Below are 19,667 nucleotides of genomic sequence, written 5' to 3'. Positions count from 1 at the left end.
CATCACCATCACTGAGGAGCTTGTGAAAAGTGCAGATTCCCAGGCCCTGCCCCAGACCTGACAAGTCAGACCTGCATTTTAACAGGATGCCCAGAGCCATGCCCACATCCAGTCCTCATGTCTTCAGTTGCTTCTTGTAGCAATGGCTCTCTGACTTCAGTGTGCCTCAGAATCCCCTGGGATACTTGTTAAATAGGCAGATGGCCCCCTCCAATTCAGCTTCAAGAGGACAGAGGAGGGCTCAGGAATCTGCCTTTGGAACAAGGGTCCAGGTTATTTTGCTTCCAGAGGCCTTTCCACCACACTCTGAGCAACATGGTCAGAGCTTCTTACAGACATTAAACATGTACACTCAAATGCAAATAACTCCACTGTGAACCTGGATTTTGGCAATGTAACCCCACACTGGCCTTTTCCAAAGTGGGGGCAGGGGTGTGGTGGTAGTGCGTTGTGGTGCAAATTATCCTCCTGAGGAACACGGCTTTGCTATCTCACTGGCCTCTCAAGTTTAACATGCTCTAAATCTTAAAATTTAGCTCCTATCCTCTTTTTTTTAACTCCAAATCTGCCCACACCACTAAGTCTTGACCACTTCAGTTAAGTGTCACAACCATGCATCTGAATATTCAAGCCAGAAACTTAGGTGTCAGCCATCATGTCTCTCTCTCTCTTTTTTTTTTTTTCATCATGTCTCTCTTAATAGGCATTCCCACACACAGTCTATCAGCAAGGCATGCCAAGTCTCCCTCTATGTCCATGACTCTGTGCAGGCCATTGTCATCCGTCACCTCTATGACAGTCTCCTATGTGGCCTCGCTGCCTCCACTTATGCTCTTTTGAATCGACTGTTTACACAAGAGTAAGAGGGATCTCAATATGACATTTGATCATGTTACTCCCTTGCTTCATATCCTTCAATGCATTTAGAATAAAATCCAAACTTTCAACCACAGACTTCAAATTCCTGCATAATGTGGCCTCTGCCTGTCTCTCCAACCTCATTTTCTACCTCTCCTTTCCAGCTCATCATGCTCCACATGCTGAGGATTTCTTTCTTTTCCTTGAACATGCCCTACTTCTTCCCACCTTGGGGCCTTGGCACACACTGTTCTCTTGGCCTGATATGCTCTTGATTACCCATTTCTGGTCTGCCTGGGTCCTTCTCAACTTTGAAGCCTCAGTTCAAATGTTATCTCCTCAGAGCGGGTCTTTCTGACCACTCCAGCTAGAGAATGACCCCTCATCATTCTTTTCTTTAACTGTTTCTTCGCCACAAGTATGAGTTTGTCGGCATCCTTGTTTCTTCTCTGTCAGCCTCACTACAACGTGAGTTGCATGAAAGCGGATGTAGGCGTGTCTTACTGACCATTGTGTACTCAGTGCAATGTATGTAAAAAACACAAGTGCTAATGCAATGAACCAGACGAGTATATGAGGACATGTCCCTACTCTCAGAGAAACTCCGGTTTCATCTAACTTGAAACTATGGCACATTTTCTACAAGAGAAGTTAAATCACTGGCCAAGGGAGGGAAGTAAATAGGAAAGCTGAGAAAGATTTCAATAAGGGGATGAGAGTTGAGCAGGGATTCAAAGTAGGATTTTGGATGAGAAGGGCAGAGATGGGAGAGAGACAAAAGGGCATTTTGGACTGAGGCAACAGCTTAAGCAAAGGTACGGACATGAGTGCAATGTACAATGTGTTGGAGGAATGGAGAATGGTTTTGTATGAATGAAGTGCAAAGGATACCAATTTCTTGTAAATGGACATTTATTTCCAGGTTTTTACTATCACAAACAATGCTTCAGTGAATAGGTCTATACACATCTCTCTTGAATACTTGTGTTAAATTTTATTTACATAAACTCTTAAGAGTGAAATTATTGGGATAAAAGGTCTGTGCAATGGAGTGAGAAGGGAGTGGAAGGAGGGTGGAAAGGGACAAGTAAAGGTAAGAGGCAGGGGAAGAGGGATCTGGAGTGGCAGGAGAGGGGCTCAGGGGTTGGAGAGAGTGGTAGTGGGGTCAGCAGCACAAGGGAGCAGGAGAGGAAGAAAGAGAGGGCAATAAAGAGTAGGGAGATGGAAGGGGAGAAATGGTGGTACTTGCAGGATAGGAAAAAAAGGGTTGAGGAGGAAGCAGGGGAATGAGAGATGGAGGGTGTAAGGGAAGCAGACAGGTGTGGTGAGGGTAAGAGAAGATGAAGGGTAAGAAAGAGTAGGGGATAGCGGTGAGGTACAGGAGAGCTGGAAGAGGGGCTGTGAAGAGGAGAGGCAAGAAAGAAGGAGTAAGAAAGAGGGTTTAAGAGCCAGCATGGGAATATGGAAGGTGAGTAAGATGGGAGCAGAGGAGAACCGAGACAAGAAAGAGGGATAAGAGAGCAGAAGGATACGGGGAAGAAAGAAAGAAAAGACAAAAAGAAACCTGTAATGCTAAGGGCCCCAGGACCTCAGAGACCCCCCTCCATCCTGTGGGCCCCAGAGTTCCAAGAGAAATCTCTCTGTCCACAGCCTCTTCCCCAATCTCTACAGACTGGACCCAGAGTCTACCTCCACCCTCACCCTGGACTGTGTGGAACAGCCCAGTCCTCCACCACTGGGGTTCAGAGGCCCCCTCGGGATTCTCCCTGCGCGATTCTGGTTCAATATTCCTGCTCCCAGGTGAGGAGGTTGCAGTGGAGGGTCAGCCCTCCTCCCAGGCAACTGCAATTAGCTTAACAGCAGGCACTGGTGGCTGGCACTCCCCGCCTCTGCCCTAAGAGAGAGGGAGGGAGTTGAGGGAGGTGAGGCAGGAAGAGGGGTGGCCTGATTGTGGGAGGGAGGCCTTTCTCCTTAGTTAGATGACCCTCCCTCAAGCCCCACCCCCCAGAGTCACCATGGCAACAAGTGGGTGAGCAGATTGCCTGAGGAAGACACCAGGCCTGTGGGTGGCAAGGCAGGAACAGGCAAGGAACTAGTGAGGGGAATGGAGGAAGAAGGGGCTGAGAGGCAATCCAGTTCCTTGGCTCAGCAGATGGCCAGCTGAGGTCACTGCACTGGTCCACATGCTTTAAGAGGGGCTGGGGTCCTTCTCAGATGAAAAGTCTGGCTTTCAGGACGACCACCTGGACAGCAAGCCTGCCTTAGTCTCTGCAGCCCTCTTCCTTAGACAGGCTTAAGTCACTTGCCTCATCTCATCAGTGTTAGGACTGAGCCAGAGGGGATTGTGTTGCTTGGGCAGCTGCAGGGGTCCTGGGCATTCATCCACAAGGAAGGGGCAGAGCTGAGAGAGCCAGGTTCGAGACTTGTAGGGCTGGCTGGAGACGGGGCATGCAGGGCAAAGAAAGAAATGTCTCAGAACCAGACAGCAGTCAGTTGGGAGACCCTTGGAGATCTTTTGCTTGTTTCTCAATTCTGGCTGCATATTAGAATCACTCAGTCTTTTAAAAATGCTTCTGCTTGGCTTACATCGCACTCCAGACCAAGCAGTTAGAATCCTTGTGGGTGGAACCTACACATCTAGAGTTTTTCAAAACAGCTCAGGTAATTTTAATATGCAGAGATCTTAGCCTCACTTTATTTTATAACTGAGGGAACTGAGGCTCAGAAAAGGGGGGAAGGACTTGTCTACAGTCACACTAAATAGTGGCAGAGAGAGGAACTTGAAACCCAGTTTCTCGATTCCAACTCCAGGGTTCTTCCTACTGGACCATCCTATCAGTGACTGCATTCTAAACTCAGGACACAGGTGTGTGGGGAGGGGAGGACAGCTGAGGAGAACCAGGACTGCTCTGGGCTTTTCTTCAAACTCCAGCTCTGGCAGGAAAGGCTTCTTTATCACGCCCTGTGCACTGTGCTTAAGCATCCTGGACCTTTGAAGTAGCAGCAGACAATGGGTGGGGTGGAAGCTTTGACCTGGCAGTGACCTCTTTTCCCTACAGAAGCCCCTTCCCCACGTCCAGCAGGCTGCTGCTGGGCTCACTCAAGTTCTGGCAGATACAGCCAAGTTGCTATGGGAACTGGGAGGGGAAGGAAGCAGGGAGTAACTAGAGGGAACACCAATTAACCCAAAAAGGAAGCTGAGAAGGCTATCCCACCCCTCCTCCCGGCTGGGCTGTTAAACCACTCTTGAAATGGGAGCGGGTAAGATGAGAGGGATCCCCATCCATCCTGGGCTCTGCAGCTGCTAGTTTAGCGGGGAGCAGGAGGACCTAAAGAGCCTTAACTTCCTGCTCCCTGGCGTGCAGCCCTGGCCCAGGCATTCTCATTCTTATGCTCTTCTGGGAAGAAGCAGGTGACTTGTCCAGGCCCCCCCGGTGCTGCAGGAATGCACACGAGTGTGTGTATACATACACAGCCCACAGCCAAGACTTGGGGCCAGAAGGTTTAAGAAGAGGAGGCCACCCTGGACTCCTTGTTTTGGGGGCCAGAAAACCTCCAGAAAGGAGAACTTCAGTTCCTGCCAACCAGAAAGTCGGCAGTTTCCTTCTTGGATTCCAACTTGCTTTCCTCCCTAGGGCCAGTTTTCCCATCCAAATACTCCCAATAGACCTTCTCTTCATCGTTGCTTGTTGTCCTAACGCACCCCTGGGACACTTGGCCAGGAGCTGCAGCTGCAGAGACTGTACAGGCAGAGTGGTAGTCTGGGCTGGGCTTGGGGATGAAACCCACTGTCCACAGCACACAGTAAACACCCTGCCCCTAGATTTTACCTAAGGGGAAACTGAGGCCGAGAAAAGGGATTTGTTTCAGCCAACTCAGAAACATGCAAGAAATCAACTATTAATATAAAGCCAGGACTAGAAGGGAGTTACTCTGATGACTAACCCGATGTCTCTTCGCACTGAGTCCACACCTAGCATTGTGTGAAGGACCTCCGTGGGTAGGTCTGAAAAGAGCCACGTGCCCCTATTCCTGATTCTGGGCTTTCAAAGAGTTGGATCAGAACAGGGTAAGGTTAAAGTCAATCTCTCCAACCCAGGGAGGGAGATAATGGACATAATTCTGGGAGTAGTTCTTTGGGACTGGCAAAGTCAGACTGAGATTAGAGGCATTACAGCGCAAATGCAGGTGGGTGACATGGCTTTACTTAAGTGGCTGTAAAAATAAGCAATAGCTTTCCTGCTGCTGAGAATGAGCAGTCATGAGTCAGAGTGGCCTGGCCTGGCCTGGAGGAAAGTCAGGGTAGATAGCTGGAGAGGTATATATGAACCCAGAGCCAGTGTAGTTCCAGAGGGCCAGTCGCCTCCAAGTCCCTTAGGCCACCTGCTCCAAGACCAGGGGCAGCCTGGTCGGTGCAGAAGTGGTGTCCCTGGTGCAAGAGCAGCTCTCCGAAGGAGCCTAGAGGACCCGTATCAATCAGGTGAGCAAGGAGGCAGGTTCATGACCATGCAGGAATGGAAAGGACTGTGACAACCATAACCCCACCTCCCTATCTGCTGTTGGAAGTTCCACCCCAACATCACTGCCACATCTTATCCAGCTACTGACTGTAAACCTCTTGTCATAGCACACATTCTCCTAGGGAAGCCCGTATCTTCAGACAACTCTCACAATTAAAGAATTCTTTCTCCTTTTGAGCTGACATAATGCCTCTCTGTGGCATTACTCATGGCTCCTACTAGCTCTTCTGGGGCCATAAACTTCCTGTCTCCATGCCAGCCCTGCAGGAGGTATTTGTAAACTTCCTTGAATCAGATCAGGTCTTCCAATTCATTTTTTTCCTGCAATGATCACGTTTGAACACGTTTGAGTGCCTGGCACTGTGCTGGAGAACTAAAGATGATAGAGATAGGGAAGACAAGATTGCTATCTTTAAGGAGCAGGAGAGATAACCCTGTGTATCAATCATTAGAAGTCACTGTAATAAGTAGTATGTACTTGGTACAAGTGATCCCATAAAGGGAGGAAGGATCAACTGTGTTTTGAGGGGTGAAGCATAGGAAAATATCTCCATATGGGAGAGGCTAGAGTTGGGGCTTAGAAAAAATGAGTTGAAGTTCACTGGATAGAATATGGCAGGAATAAGTGCACTTAAAGCAAAGGAATAAGCAGGTATAAAGGCCTGGGGGTTTGAAATACTGCCAGGTTCAGACACTGTTGGTAGTTCAGCATAGTTAGAGGATACGAAGGGGGCCATGATGGGAGATCAGGCTGCAGAGGAAGGCCATGGACATAATATCATAATATATTATGATATGTTCTGGATGCCAGGCTTCATCCTATAGGCAACAGAGAACCTTTCGTGAGTTTTAAATAACTGCTTTTTAAAACTGCTTATCACTTCTATGACTAACTTTTTAGATTTATGTTCTGAAAATGTGGATGATGGATTATAGGCATCAAGACTGGAGGTAGAGAGATCAGCTAGGAGACTATTGCAACAATCTGAGTGAGAGACGATGGGGGCCTCAACTGAAGCAGTAGCAGCAGAGTTAAAAATGGAGAGAAGGGGATGGATATAAGAAGAGGTAAATTAGGGATATGGGGATTGAGAGTGAGGGAGGGGGTCAAGATGACTACCAGGTTTCTTGTTTGCATGGCAGGATGAATAGTAGTTTCATTAAGGAAGGGAAAGCAGGAGGAGAAGTAGATTTGGGGGTCAAGAAGATGAATTCAGTTTTTGGTCATGCTGACTTTGAAGTATAGGTCAATATATACTAGGCAAGGTATAATGTCAAGGAGACAGTTGGACATAATGGTCTGCATTCTGAAGGAGGGTCTGGGCTAGAGATAAAGGTTTGGGAGTTACCAATGGTTAAGGAGTTAATCACTAGGAACATAGTAGGACTATACTTTCCCACACCTTTTGAAATCAGCTGTGGCCATAAGACTTTGGCCAATGAAATGTGAGTTGAAGTGACCTGGATCACTTCTGGGGAGAAGCTTTAAGAAGCTGGAATATGATTTGCCACATTCTCTTCCCTCTGCTGCTGACTGTGGAAGTGATGTTGAAATGGATCTTTTACTAGCCTAGGTCTCTTGGTGACTATCATGAACAGATGCTCCGTGATGACCTGTTTTGGACATGTATTATGAGCAAGAAATAACTGTTGTGATAAGCCTCTGATATTTGGGAATTCCCTGGTGGCTCAGACGGTAAAAGCATCTGCCTGCAATGCGGGAGACCTGGGTTCGATCCCTGGGTCAGGAAGATCCCCTGGAGAAGGAAATGGCAACCCACTCCAGTACTCTTGCCTGGAAAATTCCATGAATGGAGGAGCCTGGTGGGCTACAGTCCATGGAGTCACAGAGTCGGACACAGAGTCACAGAGTCGACTGAGCTACTTCACTTTCTTTCTTTCTTTCACAGCACAACCTAGCTCACTCTGACCTATAAAGCAATGGCGGAAGCCAAAGAAGTAGAGGATGTTGCCTAGGGAGAATGAACACATAGAGAAAAGGACCAACAGCGCAGCCCTGGAAAACATTAACATTTGGGGGTAGGTAGGAGAAGGGAGTGTGATGAAGACGAGGGAGTGGTTAAAGAGCTTGGAGAAGAAACAGAAGAGCGGCATTCTGTAAATTAGGGAAGAAAGTTCCAAAGAGTAAGAGTGGTCAGCAGATGAGGACACGCTGGCAGTTTCATCATGGTGAGAGCAGTTTCAGTGGAGCAGTGGGGACAGAAACCAATTTAAAAGGGAATGTGAGGGGAAAAAAAATGGAGAGAGCTATGTGTACACTACTTTTCCAAGAAGCCAAACTAGTTTTTCAACTATTTTGGGGGATGTAGTTTCCATTTCTGTTTTATCCTGGTTGTTCCTATTCAGACAAATTCCTATTTTTTTCTTTTTTAAACAGATTAACTTTATTAAGTTACCACTTCAGTCCTTACATTGATTTGTTTACAAAAATATCAGTTTGAAATACATTATTGAAAGTGAATTCACACAATAAATAGAAAATAAGGATGCATGGTGCTGTAGACATATCAACCGACTTATCTTCATTTATTGTCCATTGCTATAGACAAAATTTGACACTGATTCAGCATTATTAAAATAGCAGTCAAAGGACTGGGGAGAGGGTTGCAAACAAAGACAAAAGTAGCTTAAAACTCTGGACCACTCAACAAAAAATTATTTATCTGGAAGCTAAGCTCAGTTTAACATTGAATTATCTACACTACCCATAGGAACAATTTAAAAATAAGAAAAGTGCCAGGGAACCTTCATTAACAATATTTTTAAGTCAAAGTTTTACTTTGTCTGATGACTACTCAATATCCTAAGCCATGAGGCAGGCCCTAAAACAATAAGTTATAAGTAGTCTGAATTTAATAATTTAAACATGATATGGTTAATATTATACACACTTCATGAGTATCTCAACCAGCCTCTTCAGGTGACATGATAATTAAAAGGTTTAAATTTACAGTTTTGATTTCTGTTCAGAAGAGTGATGTCAGTATTCTAGCAACAGTGATGACACCCCATTATTATAAATATGCTAATATACATATTAGTCTGAATTAAACTTGATTAAATTCTACATACACGTGGTTTCATATTTCAAGTGCAAATTTTCAAAGGTACAAGTTTATAATCAAAGTTGGGTTTGACAAATGCTTTCTGACTTCCCTGGTGGCTCAGACGTTAAAGTGTCTGCCTACAATGTGGGAGACCTGGGTTCGATCCCTGGGCTGGAAAGATCCCCTGGAGAAGGAAATGGCAACCCACTCCAGTACTCTTGCCTGGAAAAATCCCATGGACAGAGGAGCCTGGTGGGCTAGAGTCCATGGGGTTGCAAAGAGTCGGACACAACTGAGCGACTTCACTTTCTTTCACTTTTTCTGACTTCTAAAAGCAAATGATGAAAGCACTTTCTAAAAGTAAATAAACTAGTTGCAAGTAGGTGACCACTTTGTTTTCCTCTTTATGTGCAATGAACTTCATGAAGCACTAATTCCTGAAGCATATTTGTTTCTGGACCATACACTTACACGCTCTTCTTTCAAAGGCAGACACCATCTGCTTTACAACTTCATTGAAAAACCATGTGGCAAGCTGTGGTAGAAGTTTGCAAAATTCAAGAGAAATTGAAAAAATCCAAAGTAGAAGTTCTTGGGTAGCCAGGAAGACCTGGGCTAAAATGCCAAACAGTCTCCAAATGATTGAAGAGCTTCCCATCAGCACAGTATGCCTTTACCAAATGTGGTTACACTAAGGTTACTACTGATATATAGTGCTCCACTGCAGGTAGAAACCCAATTTCTAATCATGTTTTGCAGTATTCAGATCTCCTTGATATTTCATCTTTTTTTTTGCACCAAGGAGCAAAATGCTTGTAATCCTCCGTTCCTAATACCACATCATACATTTCCTGCATAGAACATCCTATAATTCTCCTCTCTGAATATTTTTTTCTTCTGTTTATTAATGGTGCAGTGATTCTGAAGAAAGTTCTTGCATATATCTCCTTAGGCAAAACTGAAGAGTGTAGTGGAAGAGTTCTGCTCATCAGTATACTGTGCTGGAGCCGGGGCTCTGGCTGCTACAGCCAACTTTGGACAACATCCCAAAACCACCGTTTTCAGGGCCCTCTGACTGGTCCAAGCTGCCATGCCATCATCATCTTCTGACAAGTTCCTATTTTTCCATGTCCCTTGCAACTGAATGCAATCCCTAGACAGAGTTTATCAACAGAGTCAAGTAGAAATATCAGCCTTCCAATCCTAGAAGCTCTGTTTCTGTTAATACAGTCTAAGAACACATTTGCTCTCTAGGAGGCTATATTGTATTCTTCTGATAATTTAGTGGAGATGGAGGGAGGAAGTTCTGCCTAGAGTGTGGGATCAAAGACATAGCTTAGATCAAAGTCCCTGGAAGGCGCTCAAGCCTTCTGGTGAGATATCTGAATAAATTATTAACATTCTTGGGACTGTAGGCTCCCTGAGGACAGGGGTTGTATCTTACATATCTGTGTATTTCCCTCAGGACTTCACAAGGAACTAGGTGTACAGAAGAGATGCTTGCTAAGTGCTTGAAATCCAACCGCTTAAAAGCCAAGCCTCCAGCAACTAGTCCAGACTGGAGGAAGGTGGAGATCTCCAAGAAAAGGATGGAAGTAATGGTTATGTAATGTGTCACATGAATTTTACAGCTTTGATGGAGAAATTGGGAATGCATTAGCAAAAAAAAAAAATAATAGAAAACTAAGCAAATAGGGGGAAAAAAGAGGCAATTATTAACTCCAGGAAAACAAGTTGGCCAAGGAAGAAAATATAATCACAGTATTCTACATGACTCAGCTATGAACAATATTTATAATCCTAATGATATAAATATGGAATACTGTTAAAACCAGAAATTATGATATGACAATATTGGATATATGAGAGGAGTGTGCATATGGTGCTGCTGGTAGTAAGACAACTAAATACCCCTCTATAAAGTGAAAGTGAAGTCACTCAGTCATGTCCAACTCTTTGCGACCCCATGGACTGTAGCCTATTAGGCTCCTTAAAGTCAGTACATATTTAAATCAGAAAAAAATCAAGAAATAATAGCATACTATTTAGAGATGTGGAGGTACATATCACAAGAAACAGCTAAGAAGTTTAGAAGTATTTGACTCTGAAGAATGAGGCTTAGGGTTGGAACAGAGGGCTTCTGCTTTAATTATAAGCATTGAGATTGCTATTTATTATTTAAAAGATATTATATTATATATAATTTAAAAGACAGATGCTACAAGGATATATATGTATATATGTGATAGATATACATATGTATATATGTATATGTGTGTATCTTCACGTGCATAAAGATATTTCAAACAGAAAAGTCAAAAAATAGCAGCAGTATTGGCACATCATAAAAAATGTGACAATAAATATCAAAAGAAAAAGCTAAGTGTCTATACTGAAGATTCAGTATATATGTGTAGCTAATGTCTTTTAAAATTATGAACATATATTACTTTGATAAAATGAAAATAAAATAAGAATATAAACTAATGCAGCCATGAACTTCAAAAACAACAAAACAAAGTCCCCAACACTTGACCTGATCAACCTTACCAGACTCAGCCCCCAAACCCCAGGTCCTAGTGTCTAGTCGTGGATCATCTATTCCATCACCACTGTCTGGGCCATGGGCTTGGGCCAGGTTAACAGGCCAATGAAATTAATGAGTGGTCCCATAGCCAAAGAGAAGAACTAGTGTGAGAGGAGGGGAACTTTGGTGGCCTCTGTACCCAAGCGGTGCAGGCTACCCACCCACAGAAATGGTGCCACTGTGACACTGACAACCATAGCTTCATTTGAGCTGCACACAAATGTGCTGGGCATGAAATCCCATTGCCCACTCACAGGCATGCCTGTCTGCCACACGTTGCTAATCCTGGGCTCAGGCTCAGGCAGGTATCTTCAGTTTCCTGCAGGGATCATTCTGAAACCAGCTCCTTGCCGTTACCTTACTTCCATCCTCAAACACAGAACCTTGCTAAACAGACGACAGGCTGGGGAGAACAGAGACCCAATGAAAGGACCTGTCAGTTGTGCTTGGTCTCTGAGGGTGAGGTAAATAAAGGCTTTGGAGTCTTTCCACCTCTGGCTCTTCCCTCTCCTACCTGAGCATGTCTCTGTGTTCTCACTCACTAGAATCTCTCCAGTTGCCTTCTGGCTCCTAACTTTCCACCTCCACACTGAACACGTCACCTCCTGCTCCCAAATTACCTTTTCCTCCTCCTAAGGGAAAGTGTTGTTGATCTCAATTGAGTATTAAGCAGTCATTTAGATTAAATACATCCAATTAAAGTGAGAATAATAATAGCTACCATTTATTAAGTGCTTCAGAGAAGGCAATGGCACCCCACTCCAGTACTCTTGCCTAGAAAATCCCATGGATGGAGGAGCCTGGTAGGCTGCAGTCCATGGGGTCGCTAAGAGTCAGACACGACTGAGAAACTTCACTTTCACTTTTCACTTTCATGCATTGGAGAAGGAAATGGCAACCCACTCCAGTGTTCTTGCCTGGAGAATCCCAAGGATGCGGGAGCCTGGTGGGCTGCCGTCTATGGGGTCGCACAGAGTCGGACACGACTGAAGTGACTTAGCAGCAGCAGCAGCAGCATTAAGTGCTTACTATATGCCAGGCTCTGTTCTAAGCAACTGACATTTATTAACTCATTGAATCCTCACAACCACCTCCTGAGATGGAGACATATTTACAGGTGAGAACAGGAAGGACCAGAATTTAAACAGCTCATCCAAGGCCACACAGGCAATAACAATAATGGTGGCTACCATTTCTTGAGCACCTTCCATTTCATAGGCACTGTGTTCTTGAGAGATTAGCATGTTATATGTTATTGAAACCTCACAATGACCCTATTTCTTAGTTTTGAATTCAAAGAAAGTGAGGTTCCAAGAGAGATGAAAGGTCTCAACAACTGTTTTACGTAGTAGACAGATTTTGAGCCAGAATTTGAAGTCAGGTTTACCTGGACTTCAGTGCCCAAGCTCTTATATATAATATTGTCTCTTGGATGGTCCCTCCATTTCACTATGACCACTGAAGTAATTAGCTTGTTACTCAAATCTTTTTGATGGAATTTCAGGTCAAGTTGGGGAGAGATTTCTAGGACTGGATGGGAGAGTGATTTTCTAAAATCTGTGTATTCAGCTCATTCCTGATATAAGTTTTCTTTGTAAGGGGGTGTGGGGTGAAGAACATTCAAGTATGAGGGGCTACAAAAGACCATTTCCATTCCTCCATCAAAGCACTCCCTTTCCTCTTTTCTCTAAATGTATGCATGTGTGCAAGCACAGACACATACACACACCTTGGGAGTGTTGAAAAGAGGCAACTGTTCCTGCTTTAGCAACTGGTGATGGGAAGGCAGCTGTCTCCTTGTAGAAAGGTCTTCTTGTCTTTGGACATGAGGTTTCCTGTCCTAGGTCTTACCATGTAGGGGCTCCTGGAACTGCCTTGCTCTAGAAGGCTCCAAAACCAGAGTTAATTCCTTTAGAAAGGTTTCAGGGCAGCCACACACTCTACCTAATTGTTCTTTCTTCCCAGTTTGCTCTGTAAATATTCTTCATCGAAAAGCCTTTGCTCTGGTCAGGTAGTTAGCCAGAGCTGGGTTCTGCCACTAAGTGGCTGTATGAACTTAGACAAGTCATCTGTAAGGAGGGAGAGACTCAGTCACTAATTTGCTATGTGGCTGTAAGCAAAGTACTCTCTCTCTCTCTGAGCCTCAATTTGTATCCAAGAAGATGGTCCCTAGGGAGGCAGCATGTATAGGGAGAAGACAGGGTCAAACATCTTTAACCTCAAACAGTCCTGTGGGCAAAGGTCAGGTCTGCTCTCACTAGTTATGAAACCTCACACAAGTTACTTAAATTCCCTGATCTATACTTTCCTCATCTACAAAATGGGAGATAGTAAGAGTATATATCCTCAACCTTTCTGCAAATGATGTCTGTAAATCAACTAGCACAAAGATTTACCTATAGTAAAATTACACTAGTACAGATCGGGTAGTACCATTGCCTTCTGGTAACTAAATCCTTGGATTTGACCTGAATTCAAATTCCAGGTCCAACCCTTACTAGCTGGATGACCTTGAGCTAGTTACCTAACTCCTCTGAGCCAGTCTTCTAAGTAAAACAGGGATAAATATATAGGCACAAGACAGATGTAAGAATTAAGTGAGATAAAGTATATAAAAGTGCCTGGGATAGTTCCTTTCCTTCCAATGCACCCCTTTCAGCTCCAAGAGTCAAATAATAAATGAAAGAATACTGCCATAAATGTAATCAGAAAAAACTCATTAATACACACAAAAGAGTACATACAAATCAATAATAAAAACATAAGACATAAATAGACAATTCACAATGCAAGCAATACAAATGGCCCATAAATAAGAAAAACAAATGTTTGACCTAAGGAATGAAAATTACAACCAATGATATACCATTTTTAGCTCCAAATTAATATAGTTTTTAAAAATATGATACTCAATACTGGACAAGAGTGGTAAATTAGTCTCACATTTGTGGCAAGGGTTTAAATTAGAATCACCCTTCTGGAAATAAATTTGGTAAGAAAGAAATTTGTATGCCACAAGCTTGAAAAAGGTCAATACTCTTTGATTCTGTAAGACTCATCCCGGAAGTTCATTCTGCAGAATTAATGTATATGCTTTCACGTGTATGCAAAACAAGGGAAAGAATCATTTTGTGTACAAATGCTAATGTAAGCTCAGAAAGAGGGATGGAAGGATACACACCAAATTGTTAACATCAGTGGCCTCAGGGCAGTAGGATTGGGAGAGGAGGGAACAGAAAGATTATTAAATATTTTTTTATAAACCTCTGTATTGTTAGATTTGGTACAATGAAGGTGCATTATTTTGTGATTTAAGAAACTTAGCAAAGTACAGAAATAAGAAAAAATGATTGAGGTAGAAAATTTATTAGAAAAAGAAAATTGTAGATGTGACAAAGACTTATGGACAAAGTTATCCATCACAGCATTATTTATAAAAGTTGAAGGTAAATACCTAATAATAGGGAACTAGGTAAATAAATTGCACTAAATTCATGTGATGGAATATTATACGCTCATCAAGAATGATGTTTGTGGGAATTCCCTGGTCGTCCAGTGGTTGGGACTCCGTGCTTTCACTGCCGAGGGCCCAGGTTCGATCCCTGATAGGGGAACTAATCCCACAGGCCATGTGGTGCAACCAAAAAAAGAAAAGAATGTGGTTTGTGAATATTTAATTACATGGAAAGATACTCAGTATAACTTTAGCAATAAGTTAGAAAAAGTAGAGTAAAAAACCTAGATGATTTCAACTATGTAAAAAATATATAGTCACATCAATTAGGATGGCTACTATCAAAATAAAAGAAAGGAAAAGAGTAAATGTTGATGAGGATGTGGAGAAACTGGAACCCTGTGCATTGAATGTCAAATGGTGCAGCACTGTAGAAAGCAATATGGAGGCTCCTCAAAAAGTTAAATATAGAATTACCACGTAATGCAGCAAGTCTAGGTATACAACCAAGAGAACTGAAAGCATGGGTTCAAATAGATATTTGTATACCAATGTTCATAACAACATTACTCACAATAGCCAAAAGATGGAAGGAAATGAAAATATAGGTCCACACACGAACTTGTCCATGAACATTCATAGCAGTTTTATTCATAATTGTCCCAAAGTGGAAACAACCCAAATGTCCATAGAGATGAATGAATTTTTAAAATGTGGTATATCCACACAGTGGAATATTATTCAACCATAAAAAGAATGAAGTACTGATACATGCCACCACGTGGATGAACCTTGAAAATGTTATGTTAAATGAAATACGCCAGACACAAAGGACAAAAAGTATATATGATTCCACTTAAATGAATTATCTAGAATAGTCAAATTTATAGAGATGGGAAGAAGAATAGAAGTTACCAGGGGCTGGGGGAGGAGGAATGGAGAGTTATTGTTTAATGGGTAAAGACTTTCTATTTAGGAGAATAAAGACATTTTAGAAATGTATAGTGGAGGTGGTTGTACAACATTGCAAATATACTTTAATGCCACTGAACTGTACACCTAAACATGGTTAGAATGGTAAATTTGATGTTATGTATATTTTACTACAGTAAAAAACTATGCCACAAAAAGACATATTGGGAGGAAATACACTAACATTAAGAACATCTCAAGGACCCTTTTCAAACTGTTATATTTCTATTTTCCAAAATATTTCAAAGATCATTTTTTTGGTAATTGAGAAAAAAAGTTTTTTTTTTTTTTTTTTCTGTTAAGATTCTGAGTCTATAATAGTTCTGAAGGATTAACCTGGTTAGAAGTTTTAGTTGAGTTCAACACTAAGCAGATATGCTCACCTTCCACAGATCAGCCAGGTAGACATGCTATCTGCTGGAAACCAAATACAGAGACAGGGAACAACAGTAACACCCACGACTGCCACATGTCCTTCTCCAGGCAGAGCTTGGTGAGTTTGCACTTCCTTCTACCTCTAAGAGAAGTTCAGCCATCCTAGGCCAGGGCTCACCAAAACCCTGGCATGGGAACTGTGTGTCCAAAGCCCAGAGGCTCTTGGGTAACAAGGTCTCATCATTTTCTCTCCCAGCAAAGGCTGGGCAGGGCTCAGGCCTGCTTAGGGGGATGTACTCCTCTCATGCTCTGGTTGATCCTTCTAGCAGATTTGGATTGAGAATATAGTAGATACCTCCCCTCCAGGCAAGAGGAATCCAGCTCCTCCCATCCCCTTGGAAGAGCCTTTAGAAATAGAAGGGAGCAAACACCTCCCTTTCTCATCCTCTGTCACAATCCCAAGAGGATACCAGTGATTATCACTGGGGCTCAAGGACGAGAGACTGGGGTACTGAACAAAGATGGTGCTGGTAGGTCCCCACTTTGGATCTGAGCCACTCCAGGGGCTCCCTACAAGCTGGCAGTAGGTGTTGCTGGATCCCCTTGCACTTGGTCAGCTTCTCACTCCAGTCTCTCAATAGTCAGCTGGGCACTGCCTCTGACAGCTGGAGGGAGTTTATTAAGCATTTCTTTGTACATGTGTGACTGGGGAAACAATGGACAGACCTGGGTTTGTGTGGCAGTCTTCCCACCTTTTAGCTATGTGACCTGGATGGGTCCCTTTCTGTCAATAAACCTCAGTTGTCACATTTGTAAAAAGGGGATTATAAGAGTACCTGCCTGCTAGGATGACTGTCAGAATTAACTGAGTTCATGGACACACATAAAGCCCCTGGCATCTCCCAGGCACTTGAAAGCTGGCAGTTTTCTTTTCCCCTTTCTCTTTCTTCTTTGGTGCCAGCCTGCCTTTGCCTTCTGGCCCAGAGACTTGTGGTTCAGGTTCCAGCTCCTTTTTCCAGAGTCCATTCAAACAGGAGCTTTGGCCCTGGCAGCACCTGTTACTCCACAGTAACTTCTTCCTTCCCCAGGGCCAGCTGCAATTCACCTGGTACCCTTGCTCTCCCCCTCAGCACCTGTCTGGCTCAAAAATTCAGGCTCTTCTGAACCCCCTTACACGCCCAGGAAGAAAAGTCTGGTCCAGCATCACTGCACACACCCTGGTTTGCACCCCTGTAACCACAGGAATAACACATCTGTCCCAAGAGGCCTCCTGGGTCAGCATCAGAGAATGGTGCTCCTGGAGGCCCACAATTGTCTACCCCAGCCTCAGAAGCTGCCTCTGGCTTTCCAACAAACACCTGCAGCTGGAATCCACATGTGGCTGAGATGTGAGCTGGGGGCAGGGAGGGGCAGGTCTGACTCCCAGGGCACAAGGGCGCACAACAGGTAAACAGCCTCACAGGGTGGGAACATAAAAGACTGCCCTGAGGGAGAAGTTTTTCTAGGGCAAACTCCCACCCTCGAGTCTAAGGTGTCCTACAGATGCACCCACACACTGAAGGGTGGATATGCCCTTTCCCTGAGACACTGATGCTGCAGGAGGAGACCAACACACACCACCTGGCTTAGAAGCACCCTCCTGTGCTTGTGATGTGTTTGGAGATCCTTAGCCCTCCTTTAGTCTAAGCCCCACCGGCACCCACTGTCTTCCCTTTCCTCACCCTTCCCTCCACTGTGTTCGGCAGACTCTTCCAGCCAGACCAAGAGATGGGTGGGAGGCTGCTGGGCTCCCTTCCTCCACCTAATTCCCCCCACCCCCACCTTCAGGAGATACCAGTGTATCCTTCCTGGAGGTTCCCGTTGCTATGGTGACTATAGTAGTCAGGCACCAGCCTGTGGGAAGGATGGGAAGTTGCCATGAAGAGGACTGTGTTTCTGTGTGTCTAAGCATGTGTGCACATGTCCACCCTGAGTGGGGAGGAGAGAAGGCAGGAAGGAGAAAAAGAGCAGCGAGGGAGAGAGAGGACAGGAGAAGAGGGGACCAGAAGATCAAAGGGGGCAGGAAGAGGGATGCGGATCAGAGAGGCAAACAGTGAGTGGGGTGTGAGGGATGCGAGGGGTGAGGGGGCATGGAGGTGACAAGGGCAAGAGGTATAGTGCTTAGGGGATGAGGCCAGAAGAGGATCACAGTGGGGCAGGGTAAAGGTTGGGGGAGTGTGAGAGACAAGGGGAATGGAGCAGGATGGGAGATGGGAGAGGGCTGGCTGTTAGAAGGGAGCAGTGAAGGGCGAGGGGGGAAAGGAAGGGGTGGGAGCAGATGGGGGTAACTGTGGGGAGAAGTGGGGACTAGAGGAGTGTAGGTGTGGGGATAAGAAATAGAGAGTGAGGTGCAGGTGTGGTTTGGGAAGGGTCTAGGGTGACCTTCTGCTTCTCCGGTGGCTCAGACGGTAAAGAATCTGCCTGCAATGTAGGAGACTGGGATTTGATCTCTGGGGTCAGAAACATCCCCTGGAGAAGGGAATGGCTACCCACTCCAGTATTCTTGCCTGGAGAATTCCATGGGCAGAGGAGCCTGGGGGATACAGTCCATGGGGTCACAAAGAGTTGGATACGACTGAGCGACTAACATAGGGTGACCTTCTAACAGAAGGTTGGGAAAATTGTGCAGTCCTTGGAGTATGGATAGGGGATGTTGGTGGTGGGTCAGAATTCGGGGGATTGTGTGGATTGGAGTGGGGGGGTCAGGATAGGGGTGAAGGGGTTCAGAGTGGTGTGGGTAGCATAAGGCCACTTTCCCATTCTCACATTTGCGCTCCTACATCCTGTCCGAGCTACAAACACTGCCTTTTCCCTATCGCTGGCCCTTCCCAGAAGCCCAGTGCTCATGTCTGTGGCCAATGAACTTCCACGGATGTGGATGCCCCTCCTCGAAGCTTTGCCATGGTTCCTAGGAGCCTGCTTCTTGACTGACCCCCCCTTTCTTCCTCCACCCTCCACATGTGAACAGGTTCTTTGCCTGTAAGAACCCTGGGTCAGGGAGGCTGACTGTGGGGCACTGTTCCCTGCCTGCAAGCTTGGGTGACAACAGGGACCATTTGCCAACTTGGGGCTCCTGCCCTTAGCCCAGTGCCCTGAGCTTCCTGCTCGCAGCACCAGCGTTAGCCTGGGAGTCCTGATTGGCAGGAAAGCTGTGGCAGGTGGGAGGAAAGAGGAAGGCAGTGAGGCAGAAACAGCTGCCAGCCGGAGTGGAGGAAGAACAGGGCCCCTAGAGTAAGGGCAGAAGGCAAGGTGCTGGCTCTGGCAGCCCCTACCCCTGCTTGTGGGTGTTAGGCCTCCTTCCTGGCCCTCTCTATTCAATCCTGCTGCTGAGGGAGCAGCCTCTGTTCACGAGCCTGAGCTCTGAGCTGACACAGACCTCAGAGGTGGCTGGTCCAACCTGCCCTATAATCTGGAGTCAGTCATCTCCACAGCATTTCCTCTAGGGGTCTGCCTGAATCAGCCTAGACCTTTCTCCTGGGAGAAGGAACTCACCTCCTCTCAAGGCACTCTGTTTCTTCTTCGGAAGGAAAAAACTGTTAACTGAACAACTCTGACATGCCAGGTCTACGTACTGTGCAGATTTCTCGTTAATAATGAGCTCACAGGGCCATTCTGATGAATTAGCTCCATTTTACAGATGAGAAAAGTGAGGATGAGAGAGCTGAGTCCCTAGCTCAAGGTCACGTGGGTAATACATAAAAGAGCTGAGTTTGAGCCTAGGACTCTCTAACCATGAAGTCCCCTTGGGGTTAAGCAGGACATGCCTCTTCTTTGGCACCCCAACAACTCTTCGG

At 45.0% G+C, this 19,667-nt stretch overlaps 1 protein-coding gene and 1 pseudogene across 1 annotated transcript in view; both read right to left on the bottom strand.

Moving 5' to 3' along the window:
• Window positions 1-19,667, bottom strand: part of FAM155B (family with sequence similarity 155 member B) — a 29,148-nt gene that overhangs the window by 4,472 nt on the left and 5,009 nt on the right. The window lies entirely within an intron of this gene.
• Window positions 7,800-10,414, bottom strand: LOC113887201 (annotated as a pseudogene).

The sequence above is a fragment of the Bos indicus x Bos taurus genome, chromosome X (genome assembly GCF_003369695.1).
Source record: "Bos indicus x Bos taurus breed Angus x Brahman F1 hybrid chromosome X, Bos_hybrid_MaternalHap_v2.0, whole genome shotgun sequence".
NCBI lineage: Eukaryota > Metazoa > Chordata > Mammalia > Artiodactyla > Bovidae > Bos > Bos indicus x Bos taurus.
Note: the sequence above shows the minus strand (reverse complement) of the source record. Positions and strands in the feature narration are given on the sequence as shown.